The following is a 19,164-nucleotide window of genomic DNA, read 5'->3' on the forward strand; positions in this document are numbered from 1 at the left end:
GGATGGCATGTGCCTGGGCGGGTCTGCTCCAGAGTCCAGGCATGAGGGCTTTGCGCTCCCCAGTCGCAGGTACCTCCTATACCAACAGCAGGGTTTGCTTCATGGTCCTGTCCCTTTGGGGTCTGCCATCTCTGCAGAAGTGCACACAGTGTGTTACATTGCGGGGTTTTGAACTGTACACCTCTTGCCTCTTGGCCTTTACAAGGGGGAAGAAGAATTTTTTTTTTAAAGATTTTATTTATTTACTTGACAGAGATCACAAGTAGGCAGAGAGGCAGGCAGAGAGAGAGGAGGAAGCAGGCTCCCTGCTGAGCAGAGAGCTCGATGTGGGGCTCGATCCCAGGACCCGGGATCATGACCCGAGCTGAAGGCAGAGGCTTTAACCCACTGAGCCACCCAGGCGCCCGGAAGAAGAATTTTTAATTTCTGTCCTTGTAGATTCAGAGTGGGTACAGGTTTGTGCTCTATGGTCAAGCCAGGGTTCCAGGCACTGCAGCGCCTGGCTGTCAGGGGGAGCTGTACCCCACAGCGGGCCTGCAGACAACCTCCCCAGCTGTGCTGGGAGAAAGGCCAAGGGCCATGCTCTCCCTCTTCCTCAACACCTCTTTCACCGAGTCCTGGATCTTTTAATGTGCTCCAGCCCCGAGGCCAGCAGTGCTGGACTTGCCATTACTAAGAGCAGCCACTGTTCAAGCCGATATTTCAATAAGATGGATGTTTGACAATTCTCTCTGACCTGCTGTGAGGACTTCGCTGCCTTTAGGAGGTGTTGCCTGACCCCAGTATTTCCCAGAGAGTTGTGTTAATGGGTGCAGCTCCCTTCCACCACTCCGGAAAGAAAAGAAAGAGGGTTTTATTAATGATCAGCTATGTTTGAAAGATGTGGATTAAATGAAATTAAATTGATGTATGTATTGCAGGTTTCTCCAAATTCTCTTGTGACTCTCCACAGCAAGATAAGGAGTGCAGAATTTCCTAAATGTTTTATTCTGCCAGGTGGGGAGAAACGTCTGGCAACACCCCTTTGAGCAGAGCTGCCTTAAGAAAAGGAGAGACAGGGCGCCTGGGTGGCTCAGTGGGTTAAGCCTCTGCCTTCGGCTCAGGTCATGATCTCAGGGTCCTGGGATTGAGTCCCGCATCGGGCTCTCTGCTCTGCAGGGAGCCTGCTTCCTCCTCTCTCTCTCTGCCTGCCTCTCTGCCTACTTGTGATCTGTCTGTCAAATAAATAAAAGAAAAAAAAAATTAAAAAAAAAAGAAAAAAAAAAAAGAAAAGGAGAGACAACAGAACAGGTCATAGAAGGTAGTAAGGTATTGAGGTAAGATCAGTCAGCTACATTTGGGATTCCTAACTTTCACTCCATCTTAAAACCAGTCGTCACTGGGACCTCAGCGCGTCAGATTTCTTATCCGTAAAATATGGAGGATAGAACTGGATTATCTCTAAGCTATTTTCATCTTTGTGAAAAGCTGGCAATTGTTTGTTTCCTACCTGGCTCCAGAAGGACTTTTAAGAATAAGGCACAATATAGAATGCATTAAGACAGAGTAAATTAAAAACAGGTGGGGGTAAAATGAGGCATAGGGACTAGAAGGTAGGAAAGACAGGAAGGAAGGAGGTTAGTATGCAGAATGAATTCTGTGAAATCCTTCATGGCGGATATGAAAGAAACAAGTTTTGTTCAGTGCTTTTTTTTTTTAAGATTTTATTTATTTGACAAACAAAACACAAGTAGGCAGAGAGGCAGGCAGAGAGAGAGAGAGAGGAGGAAGCAGGCTCCCCGCTGAGCAGAGAGCCCAATGCAGGACTCGATCCCAGGACCCTCAGGAACATGTCCTGAGCTGAAGGCAGAGGCTCCTTTTTCAGTGCTTTTTGATGAACTGAAGGCAGGTGCTCCTTGTTCAGTGCTTTTTGATGAACAGGTTGAAGAGAGAGGAACTAGAATCCTAGTTTCGGAATTAACGTTTCCTAAGCTAAAAACAAATGTTTGCTGCAGAAACAACGGTTCCCAGTTTTGAGACCAGTTTTTTCTCATGGTTTTTTTAAATTCTATGGCCTTTTGGTCTTTCAGGTCGAAATTTTGGGTCTGTTTCAGGCTGGTGCCAAAGAGATGGGCCGTCCATAAAAGTGCTTCATAGGTAGCTGTGCATACATTGTCCTCATTGATGAAACCAGTACACACTGTGGAGCCGCTCTGCCTTGGCACATGTGCAGGCATCTGAGTCTCGCTCAATTTCCCGGACTCTGGAGTGTTCCCCAGAACCTGGAGGGCTGTGTGATGGGAGGCCAGCGGGCTGAGTGGGACGGTGTCTCGGGCAGAGTCCGTTTGTGTGACCTGCCTTGTACAGCGTCGTTACTTCCATTCTATTTTCAGGATGCCCATCCCCTTACCCCCCACCCACATCTGAGTTCCTACCCTTTGTCCTCGCCTGGATCGGGATCTACCTGCAGCCTCTTAATAAGGTCAGAGATGTCCCAGTGTCTTTCATTGTTAGGGTGCTAAAGGTTCAAATCCACGTCCTCTTTTTAAAGTCTTAGTAAATAGAATGATTACTGAAATATTTTTAAAGAAAATGATACTGTTGGAGGACCTCATAGAGTATAGAAAGCCCTTAGTAGACAGAGAAACAAGCATGTCACTCAAATGCTGCAAGCCCATGGCAGCTTTCATTAGTTTTGATATTTAATCACATATTGTAACTTTATATAGTGGCTAGCTGACTGGTGAGACAAGAAACATAAGAATTATCAATGTCATTCTAAGCTGCAATCCTCTGGACAAAATTCTTATATACTTAGCATAGTGTTGGTGACCTTTTTTTTTCCTAAACTGGGTAGTAGTTACATGGGTGTTTATTGTATCATACTTTCTGTAAATCTTAAATATCTGAATATATTTGGTAAGTTTCATATCCGCTTTTTGGAATATTGTATAAAATTCTATGTTAAAAAAAAGTAGTAGTGACAATCATACAATGCAGCTTTTTATTTATTAGAAATAAGTATCAGCCATACCCTTAATATATGTGTCCTCATACACCCCTTGGCAAGCGGACAACACAGGCAGAATGGACAAAATAGAGATATTTATTGCAGAGAAATGCTTGCAAACAGCAGCCTAAACCTTTCTATCTTGTCTTATTGTTTTATAAGTAAACACAAAAATTATCGAAGGTCGATTATGTTTGTCCAAAATGGTAGCTACCCGAACATTAGCTAATAAAAGCAATTATTATCTGTTTTGATATTGTAACATATTAAATATAATTTGGAACTTATGTATTTGAAACATATATGAAAATATTTGTATATTTGATATATATGTCATATGCCTGTATGTCTTTTCAAAAACTTATCTGCAAATCATGCATTTTATTCTATAATTAATTTAGAGTAAATTGAATAGTACATCACTTGTTAAATAGGAAACACTCAAGGGGCGCCTGTGTCGCTCAGTCAGTTAAGCATCCCAGTCTTGGTTTCAGTTCAGGTCATGTTCCCTGGATCGCAAGATAGAGCCCCGTGTCGGGCTCTGTGCTGGTTGTGGAGCCTGCTTAAGATTCTCTCACCCTCTGCCCCTCCTCCCCTTAAAAAAAAAGAAACACTCAAAATAGAATTATTAAAGTTTATATGTGAGCATGATAATACAAACTTTAATAATAATATCTTGTCTAAAATCAAAGAATTGTACTTAAGTCACCTCTTCCTTATATACCCTAAAATTTTTAATCCAAACACTTCCAGCGGAGGCTTGCGAATACATACTTATGCAAGTCAAAGCAGGGGAAGACTTGAGTGAAGCCTGGACAGGACGTTGCAGTAATTATCTGTAGTCAGTTTAAAGAGAATGTTGCTGTTCTGGAGTAAGTGGTTGGTAATGAGATAATATGAGGTATAGTGAGGTGCAGAAAGAAGATCAAAGGCCGACAGTAGAGTCAGTTGATTGGAATAAAATGTTATGAAACCACTGTTGCCCTGCCTCCCTTCCCCCCCCCCCCCCTACCCCCACTACATCACAGGTGCATCTGTTGCCATTTCCTGTTCCATCTCTCTGGGAAAGTCAGCCATTACCTCTGCCAGCAGGTGCTGACCTCAGATGTGTTACACAAGCCCCTGTCCTGTTGATGTTCTCTTTACTTATTGCAAGATATACATTACGTATGTATACTATGTTGAAATACCAATCATAAATGAATGTCATGTCCCCTATTTATTGTTCATTTTACACCAAAGAGTGACTTCTTCCTAAGAAGCCCTATTTTTCTTAATCAGGTTGCATTTCTTAGAGTTGCGTTTCCTTGTGTTCTTGGATCTTGGAGCATAATTTGTACTGTCTTGTTAGATAGCGTCTTAGTTTTCATGTTCTGACTTCACTATTTTTTTATTATAGTAAATTTTACATCTATTACATTCAAATGCAGCTAATGAGTTTCAAAATGATTTCAGTCAGCATCACCATTTTCCAACAATCTTAATGTTGCTTGACTGTTCTAATTGTTAATTTAAAAATCCAACTGTCATCAGAGTAACTACTCTTTAATAAAACCTCGATAAAAGTCTAACGAAACATTTCTGTGGATTTGACCTAAGGAAAAAGAAATATACATAAGCGAAGTATCTTTTGTATTTAATTAATTGGTATAAGCTACAACATTTCTCTGTGTGTTGTAACTAGCTTTCATTTTCAAACTTTGGAAGAATGAGTCATTTGTACTAGGAAGTAGATGTTAAAGAACTATGTTTGGCAACTTAGAGAACATTTTTAGCATTTGAATTTCCTTATTTATAGTACAGCATCAGGCAGAGTAAAATGTTTGGCATTTCTATAAGGGATGCAAACTCTTTAACATTCTCTGTTGTGATCTAACAATTCATTTCAGAGTAAGATGAATCAGTCTTGTTTGGAAAATGTTTTATACAAATATTGGCAAGGAAACTGTAACTGCATTTCTGTGGATTTTAAAAATGCAAACTCCCCTAAAGTAAATGATGACAAATTTCACAATATTATTGCTTTCTTCTGCATTACTGTGGTTCTATGTGAATTGCCTTTTATTACTTTAAATTCCACACTACTCTGTCCCATTCCTTGCTTTTTAGATTTTTGCTAACCCATGTTGAAATCAGAGACCGTGTTTCTAGGTCCCTCCAAATGTCAAGTTCTTTTTAATCTAATCTTCTGCTCTCCACGGTGTTTTTCACATAATTTAAACTCTAGATTACTTTATTAACATATGGCCTTTTCTCTTACATTAGACAGTATGAGAACAGTAATTTATAGGGTTTTGCACTTTAAGTGGCCAAATAGAGGCATTCATATTCTCTCTCTCACTCTCTCTTTTACATACACCTCCCCACACACAAAGTGTTGAACTAATAAAAAATAGTGCAAACTAAATGTAATGTGCTATCCTCGATGGGATAACAAAAAAGGGACATTATTGAAAACTAAGGAAATCTGAATAATACATGGACATTACTTAATAATAATGTACCGGGATTGGTTCATTAACTATACAAATGTACCATGTTAATATACAAAGTTAATAGTAGATTAGAAAAGTTACAATAACTATATTTATGGCTAATGTATTAAACAGTAGAATTGACTGCAGTCTGCTTTGTGATAAGAATAATTAGGGTACAAAGTGATAACTATTCCCTTTTTGCCAAGGTCCTCTTTGAATATAACCCTCTGTAGCAGACTTTGGCAAAATCTGGGGCCAGATCTAGCCAACCACCATTTGTGTGGGCCTTGAACACGCTCTGCTATGATCTTGCCTGTGCCCTTTTCCAGAAAGCTGAGAGGGTGCAGGCTCAGGCTTCCTGGGCTCGGTTCCCAGCCATTTGGTTAGGGGTTTTACTTGACTTGTTTAACCTCTCTGTACTTCATTTTCCATTTCTAGGAAATCAGGAGGTCACATCAGATTTTTCTCTTGGGGAATCTATGACTTAGAGCATTTCTACTCTGAATGGTGCTAGAAGTCTGTGATTGTAGCTATGGAATTCATTGAAGATGAAATTTTGGCACTGAGCCAATTTGCATGAGTTATTATAGTTTATAGCATAAGATTAATATTCATCGTTTTTCAGCACTTTTGAATTCTGCCAAAAAAGAAATAGTCCCTGAAAATAATACTGTTGCCACATGAGGGTCACTTATGCATTAAAAAGACAAGACCACAATGTCTTAAAATACCCACATTAGATCTGAACTAGAAATCATATTAAAATATTAAATTTTACTTTAATTTGTGATGAAGTACACAAAAGTACATACAAGGTACATTTTCAAACAAAAATTTTAGGTTAATGTGCTTTTGGATCATATACTTAAATGATTAATTTTGAATTTATTATTTAATATAATATATAGTGTTATGTGGTATTCTAGTTAATGATAATAAAATTTTGAACACCTAATTATTCTCAAGCCATTTACAGACATTTAAGATCCTGCCAAGTGTCCATATTATGCTTGTTGAGTTAATCATTAGGAAGTTACTCATTCGACAATTATTTCTTAATTCCTTTTTAGCCAGTCATTGTCCATAAGAAGAAATTAATTTCTAGCTCTAGTATTTCAGTGCTGTATTTTGATTAGGGGCATATAAAAAAAGAAAGTTTATTTAGGTCTGCCTTGAAAGTTAAATCGAATAATAACCACTTGATTGGTGGAGGCACTCTCAGGAATGGCTGAATAGTGATTCTCAGCTTTGACTGTTCAATAAAATCACTCAAGGGGCTTTTAAAAGTCCCTCTGTGCAGCTTGTACCCCAAACTAATCAAGCCAATCTCTGGAGGCATTGTTTTAAAATTTCCCAAGTGCCTCCAATACACAGCCCAAGTCAAGAACTCTTAGCCTTAAGGAAGAATGAAGGAGGGGCACCTGGGTTGTTCAGTGGGTTAAGCCTCTGCCTTCTGCTCAGGTCATGATCTCAATGTCCTGGGATCGAGGCTCACATCGGGCTGTCTGCTCAGTGGGGAGCCTGCTTTCCCCTCTCTCTCTGCCTGCCTCTCTGCCTACTTGTGATCTCTCTCTCTCTCTCTCTGTCAAATAAATAAAGTCTTTAAAAAAATTTTTTTTTCATTAAAAACAAAAATGGAGGAGTGAGGGATGCCTCTTGCGATGATCTTTATACAGCAGAACTCTCCCACCCTTGGAAATTGGGTGACTTCAGTAGCTATGGGTCATTTAAAGAGTGAACAGTAGTCCTCTCATGTCCATAGGGGACATATTCCAAGCCCCCCATGGATGTCTGAACCCACAGATAGTACAGAACCCTGTCTGTACTATGTCTTTCCTACACATATCCCCTGTGATAAAGCTTAATTTAGCAATTAGGCACAGTAGGAGATTAAAAACAATTACTAAGAATAAATAGAATGATTAAAACAGCATGTTATAATAAAAGTTATCTGAATGTGGTCTCTCTCAGAATATTTTACTGGACTGTACTTGCCCTTCTGGTCATGATGCCCGCGGGATGAGCTGACATGACAGAATGCATTCTGGCAATGACAGAAGCATCATGATGTAACGTTAGGCTACTACTGACTGTGTGACAACACATCAGGGGGCCATGCGCCTCTGGACCACAGATGGCTGCGGATAACTGAGACCACAAAGGCCATACTGTGGATAAAGGGGAGGACTACTGTAAACTTCCAAAGAGAAGGAAGCTTGCCTGATTAAAGAACAAAAGCATGTCCCTTGCCGTAAATCTCCACCTCTCAGATACCAGGAGAGTCTGCCCTGATTTTGAAATTGCATGCTCCAGCACTACAGTGTTTGCTTTGGCTCCTGTTTTGTGTGGCACTGTAGTTCACATGCAAGACCAGTCAGAGCTAGCATTTAGTGAGTACGTCTGGTGAGTTTCAGGCGCTGTGCTAAACACCATTCTGTCTCACAACCAGGACCAAAAGAAGCTACTCACATCAAAATAAAATAAAAAGTCAGAGTTTTGTTTTGGCAGAGAAGTTGTATCTCAGTGTAATTGGATATTTGATCATTTATTCTTCTGTTCAAACAACATTTATTGAATTTATGGGCTGTTCCAAAGTAAGTTTTTAAAGTACTTTTAAAGGTTTAAAGCATAAAGGATCTGTGTGTTATCTTTTGCTTCATTATAAGATTAGTGGCTTAAATATGACCATTTATGACTTCTGCTGTTTGCAATTCAAGCTTGACTTAGTTGGGCAATTCCTCTGGTCTCAGCCAGTCTCCCACACACAACAATGCTCAGCTGTGGTTTCGCTTTGCTCATCTCAGCTGGGCTCTCACATGTCTGGGGTGTGGGCTGGACAACCTAGCTGGTCAAACTGTGGTCCCTGTGACCTTTCATCCTTCAGCAGGGCTCACCTGTTCCTCCTCACATGAGGGAGTTAGGGTTACCTAGAGAATGAATGCAGGTATATAAGGTACCCTAGGCCTGATTTGAGAACTGTCACTGTCATGTCTGCCATGCTTCTTGGCCAGAGCTAGTCACAAGTCCAGTCTAGATCCAAGGGCTCGGGAAATAGACTTGATCTCTCAGTGGATGATACCAAGAAGTCCTATTACGAAGGGTGAGGATAAAAGAAAGAGGGAGAGTAATTTTGGTTATTTTTGCAATCAAGCCACAGGTGAAAACTCTAATTCTGTCTTGGGACATTTAAGGGAGGTGTCTGAGAGATGGTTTGAACAGGTTCAAACCAGGAAAACAAACAGTGCACTGGAGGCGAAAGCAATAGCATGAGCAGACCTGACAAACTGCAGCTTCCTTAGTGAAAAACAGAGATTGTAAAATTTCCCAGATGTAGGAAATATGTCCAGTCTAACACAGAGCATGTAGAAGGCACTCAACATGTACTTTTTCATTTACATTTACATCATTTACTTAAAAAAAAAAAATCAGTACAGTGTGGGCGGGCCCATAAGACAGATGTAATAACGTGAGAGCTTTACAGCTTTCCATCTGAGTGACCTTAGACAAGTTACCAACTTCCATAGCTCTCTTTAGTATAGTGAAGAGAGTAATGCTTTTTGTATGTTAGTTTTTGCTATGTAACAAACCATGCCACAGTTTACTGTCTACTTGGCTCTGGTCTACTTGGCTCCTGATTCTGTCGGCTGGGCCATTATGGCAGTTCTGATTTCAGTTGGGCTTGTATATATGTCTGCAGTCAACTGTCAGTCGGCTAGGTGTCTGCTCCTAGCTGGGGTGCAGTGCGGGTGTCTGGTCCACATGGCGCTCATCTAGCCAGCTAGTCTGGGCTTATTCACACAGAGGATCTCAAGAGAGAGCAGAAGCATGCAAACCTTATGGTCTAGGTTCACAATTGACACGCTGTTGCTTCTTGATACATTTCATTAGACAAGGCAAGTCATAAGGGAAAGCAAGAATTAAGAGTAGAGACATAGGCAACATTTTTTACTGGAAGGACCTATGAAGTCAAATTGCAAGCAGTGAGGACACAGGGAAGAGAAGAATTGTAACCATTTGTACAGTCTTCTAAACCTACCTATCATTCACAAAAATCCTATGAAGAATAAGTTAAATGTAACTTGATTTTTCTAGGTGAGGCTCTAAGTTAAAAAGCATCTGGCAAATGGTAGATGTTCCATAAAAAGAAGCTATTAACTTTTTCTTGCATACATTAGAAATCAGATTTTCAGCCAGGTTTCTTTTAATTGCCTATTTTAAAGAGTATTAGGTGAACCTCCAACTGGTATTCACAAAGGCTAAATAAATGTTATGCTTTCTTGCTCTGTTGCACAAAGATGGTACAAGTAGGGAAAAGCTCATTGCCCGTGAGTGCATGCATATCTTGGCTTGGAATTCAGGTGTCATCACCTGATGAGGATGAAAAACCAGCAGTGGAGCTAGGCATTTTTACATCTGCCCAGGAGAAAGACATGCTTAATAAGGGTCAACTCAAGAAAAAAGTTAGAGACAGTAAAGCATTATATTTCAACCCCAAAAATATTTAAGTCCTTTTTAATGGGTTAGAACTCGTTTTTAAACCTATGCAAAAAAAAACAGCCTTAATAAATCTTTATTGATTTTTTTCACTGTTGTGTTTTAAGTATTTTCACAAAACCAGCTAACCCCCATATTGTTCCAGATTGATCCATAAACTGCTCTTGGATCCTGTAAATTGTATTCAATGGAGATTTATCTATCTGACAGCTAGAATATCTCTAATCAGTGATGTGAACTGGGTCCAAAAAAAAGGGCTATCTTCTTTAAAATAAATAGAACATTGAAGATTATTCAAGAACGTGTAGTATAGAAAAATGGCACGTGCTCACTGAGGCTAGTGTCTGCTTTTTTACAACTGCGGTAATTTGAAGTTCCTCAAAGGGATCTCGGATGACCCCTGGGCTCTGCATCCCTAATCCAGCCCGTGTTCCCAGCCCTCCACCTCCAGAAGCCCCACAGCCCACAAAGGGCTGTGTCCACCTGCTGACACTGGTTTCCAGGGGCTCCCCTTCCATCATATTATAGTTCCTTTTATGATTTTAGGAAGTCCTTGAGGTGGAGAGATTAAGACCTATGGCTGTCCTCCTCTCTCTCACTTTCCTCCTCTCTGAGCGATAGGGGTGAAGGACAGCTACTGAAATTCCATAAGCCTCAGTTCCTTATTTTGCCAATAATGATTGTCCAGACATTTATGTTTACATTGTAGTTGCATCATATGGCTATTAACAGAAATGTTGAATCCCAGAAATTTAGGTCATCAGAAAGAAAAAGAGAATGTAAATTAAAATGTTCAAGACAGCCCAACACAACCAGGTTTGCTCATGGCCTTGCTTCTGCCTTTAAAGCTTGCAGGTCACAGCCATAATCACCATCCGGTCTCACTCTGAAACACAGATGTACAGGCCATGCTTTCCATAAAAGCTTCAGTGCCCTCGCCATCAGAGTAAACAGTTTATTTGAACACTTGGTGTTTGTTTTTCAAGTATTGTTTTATGGGCCATGTAATAACGTCCCTTACCTGGTCCAGAGCATATGGTAATAAGTATTCATGGATGTGATGTGTCTGTCTCTGCATGCCTGGGAATGATTTCTGCTTTATGAAATTCATGCTGGCAAGGACAGTGGTTTTTGTTGATACTAATAGACCATCTGGGGCTTGCTATTCTAAATGTGATGGCTCTGTTTATACATAATGTCTTTAAGGGAGATTCCATATTTTTTGACGTTTGCTTGCCAAACTAGAAGTTGTATTTGGGTTTCTGAACCCAGATGAGAGAATTTTACCCTTGCAGACCTGGCAAATCTCTTAAAATACTGCAATGATTTCTTATAAATAAAAATTAAATGCAAATGTGCTGTCCTCAATCTCAAAATCCCTGGACATCGAAAGGTTTTTAGTTTGTTACTATAAAGGAATGTACTGTATATTACACATTTTACGTTGAGCACATGCCTTGAATGCTATTGGAAACCCTAGTCACACGAAAACCATCGACAGATTTAGTAAGCGTAATTGATTTCATTCTTCAGATTTTAGATGATTAGGAAAATGTAAATATTAGTTCAACCTCATACCTCTATAGTATTCATGCAAGTTCTCACAGGCTGACACAGTGAAGGACCACCCTTCCTCTTCCTGTTAAGACCATGGAACTTTATCTCTTTTAGAGGATGCCATACCTTTCAGAAGGATGGCAACCAACACCCAACATGGAGGGTGGGGAGTCATCATTGGCTGCAGTCCCCACCCTACTCTGTTATTCCCCACCCATCAGGTTGACTGTTAATCACCACTAATTAATAGTTTTGTGCTGTGGTTTTCTTAAGGTAAAGTTAAAAAGAAAGCAAAAGATAGAATGAACGGCTTCTTTCTTTAAAGAAAAACGAGAAACCTGTTTCTTTGAGAAAGAGAAACTTACTTCCTCGTGGTTAATATCCACCTGGGCTGCCTCAGTGTTTGCGGTACGTGCCAGGCCCCTGCGGCATTGGAGCTGGTGGCTGGTGGCAGCTGTGTGCTCTTTGCTTTCCTGGCTCATTGATGAGAACTTCATTTCGTATGAGACCACAATGTTTTAATACCACATATAGTGAGGAAAGACTATAGGATCTAGAGTGGAAGGCAGTGGAAGGGGATGGCTCCACTCTTTCCTAGTTAGGGTCTTGGCCATTGGCCAGCCTCTTAATCTCTCTGGTCTGTTGTTTCCTCAGCTTCAAACAACAATAATGATCTTTTAAAAAGAAAGAAGGAAAAATAAACTCTGCCCTAAATTTCTCACAGAATTGTTAAGCTACTCAAAAAGTAAAATCTGTGAAAATGTTTGATAAACTGAGGTATTACACAGGAATAATGTGATAATAATAGCTGCTCTGAACCTGAGGGCTGAGGGAATATGAAGGCTCCCCGGTCTCTGTAGATGAGGAGAGGACTCAGGTTGAGAAGCTCCACCCGGAGCCTGGGTTGACTTAAGCACAGAAGCAGGAATTCGCCTGTGTCTGTCAGATACCTGACCCCGTGTCCATTCCCTGCGTTATGAATAATGTTGTGATTCTTGCCTTGTTCCTGCCGTCGCCATAACAAGTGCTAAGGCAGACTGACATCATAGGACTTTGGGTGCATAAGATGCCAGGAAGAGAGTAAGATGAAAGTAAGGAAAAGGGCCTAAGACTGAACCTCAGAGAAGAATCACAGTATCACACAACCAGGGAGAGGAGTGAGGCTCTGGGAATGTCTTCTCAGCATGCATTTGGCACCACGGTTTGTCATTTTCATTTCCATACACATGAGCCCGCGGCATTTCAGTTGACACACTGATGACAGTCATTATGAATAATCATACCGAGGTGCCCACATAAAATGGGTTCTTCCTTTTTTACACAGACAGACACATAGAAGCTTAATCACAAACCTCACAGTCTCATGAGTGTGAGTTAACTGACCCGGCCAGACAAAATCCTTGATTGTTATTTGATCATTTCAGTGATAGAAGTGGAAAAAAAAAAGATGAATAGTGGCCTGATGGTTGCATCTAGAGGCTTAATCAGTTCAGATTCATATTTTGGCAAGAAGACTTCATAGTTAGTGCCTTGTCTTGCACCGCAAAACCCAGTGTCTGATTACACCTCTTTTCGTGACATTAAGATTAATCACTGGGTTCAGGTGTAATCATCCTGACTCACTCACTACAGAGTTTCCCATCAGCCCCAACCCTATAGTTTGAACCGTCTTTGGAAGAGCATTGCTGAGGAACGATAGTTAGTTCTGAGCTGGCTTTGTGACTGTTTATGGCCTACTGTCTGCGTTACTAGGTTCCTATATGTTTCCATAAAAGTCTATTGGAAATTGAATTATATTTTAAACAAATTTGAATTGGTCATCGTTTAAAATAGTATTTTTGGTAAAACATTCGTATCATGTCATAATACCCCTATTTTATAAACACAAATTTGTGCGTATTAGATTTGGCTAAGGAAAGCTCTACCATCTCTTCGAACTTTGTAGTGTGATCAACCATCCCGCGTCCGAAGCGGCTGATTCTGATGTTGGTAACGATTACAGTTCACCCTGTGCATTCAGTGTAGCTCATTTAACTAAAAAGAGAATCAGATACCAGCTGTACATTTAAATACTTTATATACTTTGAGTTTTTAAAAGATGCAGATTCCTTAAATATATTTTTTAATAAAATACATTTTTGTTAAAATAGCAAGGAAAGCAGAAGGAGGAACTAATATTTATCAAGTGCCTTTTCTGGGCGAGGGCACTAAACTGCATGTTTCACAGGATACAAACATAGCTTATTTTGCTAGTGATATCAAATATACTTTTCTGTACTGAATGGGAAACTGAAATACTGAAGATTCTGAATGAAGCTGACATGCAAACATAGCACATATTTGGAAGGCTGGCAGAGTGTGTTATCAATATGGCTTAAAGTGCTAATCTAGACCCAACAGAAGCGCCTCAGAATAGAGGTAGTGTCCAACTGTCGGTTCCATATGTCAGTAGGATTTGTCCTGAAGATACTACAGCTGACTTCCTGGCCACGTCTATTAGTATCATGTGGTAATAATGGAAGGGTAAGATTACTGACAAAAGATCCCAGGCCATAATAAATCCCCCAACATGAAGTGGATGCTTTTTGCAATGTAACTCCTGTCCCAAGCCAGACCTGGATAGGAAAGACCAATAACAAGAGATGCAAAAACTTCTCCTTGGTTCCCTCAGGATCCAGTGCCAAAGAAGCATGGTGTTTACCGCACCTGCCCCCCCATAAAGTGGTCTAAAGAAACCTCAACAGAAGATTGGGAGTGCTGTTTCAAACATTAATGTCTAGCTGCTTTCTGCTGGGAAGTGAAAGAAACAGCCAAGACTACAAGATATGCGCACAGAGAAGCCCTCCGGCAGAAGCGTAGAGCCAGCAAGGCACAGGGTGCAAATCGCCTTCTCTGCAAACGCAGCTGGCCCCGTGGGTCTCATTAAAATCCCAGCACGTGCATATTGCCTGGGGAACTAAAGGTTAAAATTGCCACTGGACACACTCTCATTTATTATCTTTTACTACCAGTAGTTTCACCCTTCAAGGGGACATGACTGTCCTCAGCACAGTCTTGGTCAGCCTGCACATGTATGCAGTCACACGCCCTGTCGGGGTTTATGGAGCCCCTGCTGCTCTTGTGGGTCCTGGAGTTAGAGCTGCGAGGACAGAGGGTCCTCATAGGGCTTATACCCTGAAGAGGATCCTGCAAGTGTAAACACGAAGTCTAACACAGAAGATGCTTTCAGCTGGGATGCCTGGAAAGGAAGAAAGGATAATGGGATAGATAAAGGCTGAAGTGGGGATGGGCAAGGAGGGCTTTGGAAGTCTTCCTGAGAACATGGTGCTTGAACCGGATAGAAAAAAAACGAAGAGGAAGCGGCTCTGCTAGGACCTAAAGGATGAACATTCCAGCAGACAAAGACTTAGGATAGAAGACCCAGGGTGACGACCAAGAGCTGGAAGGAAAAGGCCACAGCAGCCTTGCAGTAACTGTTTGTCTGAGGTGAACAAAATGCCTTTAAGCAATGAAGATCAAGAGAAAAGCTAAAGTAGCCTAAAGTATAATGCAAAGTATCGTCGTCTATTGTGTTCATTTCCAGGACACTCTCTACCTGTAAGAATTGTGGGTCACTTTGCAAGTGGGAGATAATGAACGTCCTTGTGCTCAGCCTTGACAAGCTACCGAAAACCAGGGCTATGTGAGAACCAGTAAACAATCAGGAGGGTTTTTTTTGTTATTTCTTGTTGTTTATATTTGAATATACTTTAAAAATAGAATTATTTTAATTATTAAAGTTAAAATTAACCATTTTAATTATTTTTTATTTATCCAGTCAATTGTGTTTAGCCATACGACTTCTAGATTAGTGTTCTGAGGAATGCAGAGAAACATATGTAGACAACACAGCAGAGAGAGAATGTGCCTCAGTGCCAATGTCTTCTGGGTCTGGGTCTTTATGTTGCAAGCTCAGATACCACCTTCCAGAATAGACTCTACACATGCTCTCTTTGGGCCCAAGCTCTGAGGATATACGTGTGCAAAACACTTGGTTGATGTGGTTACCAGTGTGGACTTGTGTGGGAAGAGGAACGGTGAGCTATTTTTTTTTTTTTTCACATGGTCACATCCTGACTATGCAGGTTTCAATACCATAAGAAATAAGATGAAGTAGCATTTAGAAACATGAATGAATAATCCAGCTAAGTGATTCTCGGTCCTAACTATGTATTCAGATGGTCTGGAGACACATTTACAAATGTCAATATCCAGACCCAATCCCTACTGACGCCAATTTCTAGGGTTAGGCTTGGGCATTTCATATACCATAAAAAGTTTCCCTGTAGCCAGGGCTGAAAACCCTAATCTAATTCAGAGGAATTTACTAATTCTGTTTAACCTTTAGGATAAAGTTGGTTTGATTTCAGTTATCTTAGTCTTTGTATCTTGTATATCATCTGGATACTTCTTTCATTATTTCCTTAAAGTAAAGGTCAGAACTTATGATCCAGAAGATTAACTTAGTGGGAAAATCCCTTTCCCCCCTTCCCTCCTCTCTCCCTCCCTTCCTTCCCTCCTTCCTTCCTTCCTTCCTCTTTCCTTCCCTTTATCCTTTGCTTTTTAAAAAAAAGTCTCTTCTTATAAAACCTATTCTAGACATTGAAAACTTTTAAAATCTATAAGCAGTTCATGATAACTAAATTTAAAACTTCATGTGTGCAATATTTAGAAATTAAGATTTGTTTCTAAGAAATATTGAGGTTGTTATAATAAAGACATTCATATATAAGGCTCTTCAAAATGTTTGAAATAAAAAACTTGCAGTTGCAGTTGGTTTCGAGAGAGGAAAGAAAGAGCTAGACTAAGGTAATTGCCATAATTGAGGATAATTACATCTTTGAGTTTCCAGCCAGCTATATGAGAGGGGATGAGAAAAGGGAAATATGATTTTCATACATACAGTTGAGTTGTTATTAAAAAAGGCAAACTAATGTAGCAGGATAAAAAGCCTTTTTCCAGGCACTAAAATCTCTGAGTTTATCACACAGACACACAAAGCTTTATGTACTACAAAACAGAACAATGTCATTAATAGTTTTACCAAAAAATGCATATAAACAAATCCTGACAGTTTCTTATACTATTATTTTATAACAGCCACCTCATTAAGACATTAGTCCATAGGTTTAGCTGCTACCTAGTGTAGCCCTCGCTCACGACAATAGGACCCCATCAGCTCTGATATGGAGGATATTTATATTCCAGTCAGCCGGGGTAGCAGTCTGTCCTTTAGTCCATCTGAAAGCCATATCCAGTAATAGACTAGGGGAAAAGGCATCAGGAACAACTCTGTTAGGAAATATGAAAGATTGGAATTTGAGTGATCCGACACAGTCTTGGGGAGAGTCTTAATAGTTTGGGGACTCTTTGAAATCATACACCTTGGTGTCTTGGATGGACCCTGGATCCTTCCATTCCAGAATCAAAGACTTATGACAGACGAATGAATGTTGTAGAATGTCTCCGATGGTTCTTAATCATGTCAGGAAAATGAAACCACGTACACAGGTTACTGCTAGCAGACCAGCTGTCCCTAAAACTTGCTTGTTCCTGATAATACACCAACGAAATAAAATGAAGTAAAATTTCAAAGACTTTGAAGAAAGGTCTAAGCAAAGTAACGTAAAAAAGATTGAATCCTTCTCCTAAATTTCAGGACTAACAATGTATTGTTTTACAATTAGTACTGAGGAATCTCATAACCATTATAAATAATTGCTTACAAAAAGAACTGGAATGAAGCCACTTGGCTTAGATCATTTAATCCAATGAATTAAAATGATAAATACTAATTTCTTTTCCCAATGGCAATAACTAGATGTCAGTCACTATTTTGATTTTTTATGAATTTCTTTTCTGTCTAAAAACATACCTTCTTGTTCCTTATGTAAGTATATTTTTCTTGAAGTCTTCCTGTAATAGAGGTATGAGAAATAATTAAGCAGGGCCCCTCTCAGGATCAAATCCCACTGTTAGCTCCCCCACAGGATGCATTTACGAAGCTGCCAGCACAGCTCTGCGGTGACACTGCACACCTCTAGGAGGCACCAGTCACCTGTTACAGTGTGTGCTGTTAGCAAAGGCAGAACATCTCAATGTCAGTGGCGGAGAAGAGTGAATTCAAATTCTTGACTCCGTGTGCAAAATTTGAGTTCCCATGTTCCATTTTCTAAGTTGTAAATAGTTTTACCTTATACTCCTTAAATAAGAAAATTCTTTTCTTAATACAGTTAAAATTGGGTCCCTCGGACCCTCAGGAGATGTGGCTGGCCCCTTTCTCCCAAGCTTACCACAGCACGTCTCTAAGATGTGTCTGTCCCAGCCTGTGAAGCTTGCCACCATAGGCCTCTCCCCTACCTCTCAATTTAGTGCCTTTGAAACATTCCTTCTCCCGCAAATGGGTGAAAACCTAGCATAGAGAAGTGAAGGGTGGGGGAATGTCAAAGCTATACCCCGCTAATAGCTTTTAGTGTGCAATCGAAAGACTTTTCTTGTTCTCCACTTTCCAGGAAAAATGGAAATTGGGACAGAGTGACAACACTAACTATTTGACATACCTCGGAGTGCTTTGAAGTCAGCAGGGGAAAAAGGCCTGTCTCTAAAATGTCAGTGTCCTGAATCTATATTCTAGGTCTCTTCCACCATTCCGTAGCACTGTGGCATTGAATGTAAGTTCCAAATGTGACCCTTCAACTTGGAGCCACTGTGACACTCAAAATATAGAACTCTCCAAATTATATTAAGACTTTCCATAAATATAGCCTCAACCCATAACTTCCATTTTATTCAGGGCTTACAAACAGAGAAAATGGGAAATCTGGAGGGAGAAGATGTGATTTTCATTAGCTATGAAGATTTTCAAAATTGCATTAGTTTCAGTTCATTAGGTCTCATAATCACATTAGCTGTGTGACAGTGTAAGGAGAGGAGCTGCCCTGCAGAGATCCCCCGATGGGTTCCCCCGGAGTCTCACTACCTCTTGCACATGGGGACTGAATACGGGAGTAGATTTTTCCTTTCACAGGGTGAACCAACAGAAGCAATACAGCACACGGAAACCGTGTTTACAAAGACGTTTCCTCTCATCCTTCCCTAATTCTTCCCACAGTGACCCCCCTGGCCAAATGCTGTGTCTATTCTGAGGATTCCAGAACTCTTGAAAGCTTGTCGGGTAACTCCCACCTCACTGGGATTCCCACTGGGCTCCTAAAAAAGTTGGAGCCAGTGGATTTCAGTGAACTACTCACTTCAGAATCACTTAGGACATGGGAGAGACAGATTCTTGGGCCCCACTCCAACTCTCTCATATCAGAGTATCTGAGGCTCAGGCCCGGGCGTCAGCAGCCTAGCTAACAAGTGCCCCAGGCGTTGTGAAGCGGGACGTGGGGGGGTCCTCAGGGACACAAGTGCAATGGCTGGTGCTCTCCTATGCCCGGGAAGGAAGGCACAGGCAGCTGACGAGGCCGATGGAGAGCGGGGGCTGGCCGCCATTGAACTGAGGCACTTGACTGCATCAGGACTGGTGGTTCAGCAGACCACAAACTACTCCTCCTTTAAACTGAGGAAACATTCTCTTGCTCGGAAGTATGATCCTGTTGTGTCCTG

At 40.7% G+C, this 19,164-nt stretch overlaps 1 protein-coding gene across 5 annotated transcripts in view; it reads left to right on the plus strand.

Annotated features, from left to right (window-relative positions):
* PAG1 (phosphoprotein membrane anchor with glycosphingolipid microdomains 1) overlaps window positions 1-19,164 on the plus strand; it is a 128,012-nt gene that overhangs the window by 81,517 nt on the left and 27,331 nt on the right. The window contains exons 1-3 of one of the 5 annotated variants that reach the window (XM_032869125.1): window positions 7,794-7,804; window positions 9,689-9,694; window positions 11,081-11,084. The exons of the other annotated variants lie outside the window; for them this stretch is intronic. The gene's annotated coding sequence lies outside the window, so the exon portion shown is untranslated. Of the gene's footprint in view, window positions 1-7,793; window positions 7,805-9,688; window positions 9,695-11,080; window positions 11,085-19,164 lie in introns of those variants that run through there. 5 annotated transcript variants of the gene reach the window in all.

Source organism: Lontra canadensis, unplaced genomic scaffold (assembly GCF_010015895.1).
Source record: "Lontra canadensis isolate GAN:19392208 unplaced genomic scaffold, GSC_riverotter_1.0 scaffold37, whole genome shotgun sequence".
NCBI lineage: Eukaryota > Metazoa > Chordata > Mammalia > Carnivora > Mustelidae > Lontra > Lontra canadensis.